Source organism: Pygoscelis adeliae, unplaced genomic scaffold (assembly GCF_000699105.1).
Source record: "Pygoscelis adeliae isolate BGI_AS28 unplaced genomic scaffold, ASM69910v1 Scaffold504, whole genome shotgun sequence".
Taxonomy (NCBI): domain Eukaryota; kingdom Metazoa; phylum Chordata; class Aves; order Sphenisciformes; family Spheniscidae; genus Pygoscelis; species Pygoscelis adeliae.
In genome coordinates this window covers 9668-10482 of record NW_008824555.1, presented here as the reverse complement: position 1 = coordinate 10482, position 815 = coordinate 9668, and positions in this window count along the sequence as shown.

The window sequence follows — 815 nt, the reverse complement described above, 5'->3', positions numbered from 1 at the left end:
TTTTTGAGCATCTTTTTTTGCAGAAAAACCCTTTCAAACCCCTCCTGGAGATGCTGGAGCTCTGCAAAGGTAAAGGGGGAAAAAAATATCAATGGGAACTTTCTCTTCCCTTGCATCCCTCTGAAACCTCCCCGTCGAAGCCGGGTCCCAGACCCTCCTGTGACGGCCACGCCGCTGTCACCACGTCACCTCCCGGGCGCGTGTGTCCCCTGAGCCACCTCTGCACCTTCAGGTCATCTCCCCATCAGTAGCTCCCGTCTCGCCTTGCTCATGCCGTGATTCATTGCACGGGGGAACAGGTCCCGGGTGCTTCGGGGGTGTCTGACACCATCCAGGGGACGAATCCTGCTCCCACTCACGTTGGTGCTCCCCTATGGGGCAGGATCAGGCCCTGGGAAAGGAGGGTGCCGTGGAGCACCTGCATTATTACCTGCTCCAGCCCCCTCCCAGAGGATGCTGCCTTTAAAGGTCCCTTCCAACCCAAACTATTCTATGCTTCTGTGCTCCCAAACGGCCCCTCATTTGCCCCGGTCCCCCCCGGGATGGCTTTTGCTCCAGCCAACAAGCCTAAAAAGCCCAGGGAGAAGCCCGGGGAGAAGCCAGCGCCGCAGCTCGCTGCGCAGAGGAACCCGGCTCGCGCCGGCACCCCGTCTCTCCCCGCGCTCCCCCGGGATTATTGACGGGGCTGGAGATAGCGCGGTTGTTCGTTAGTGTGGCAGCGGTGGCGTGTGGGAGGGCAGACGCCAGGCTGTCTGCTCCCACTTTGTTCGGCTTGTTATTAACTTCTCCTTGGGCTGCCATTAACCCCGAATTCC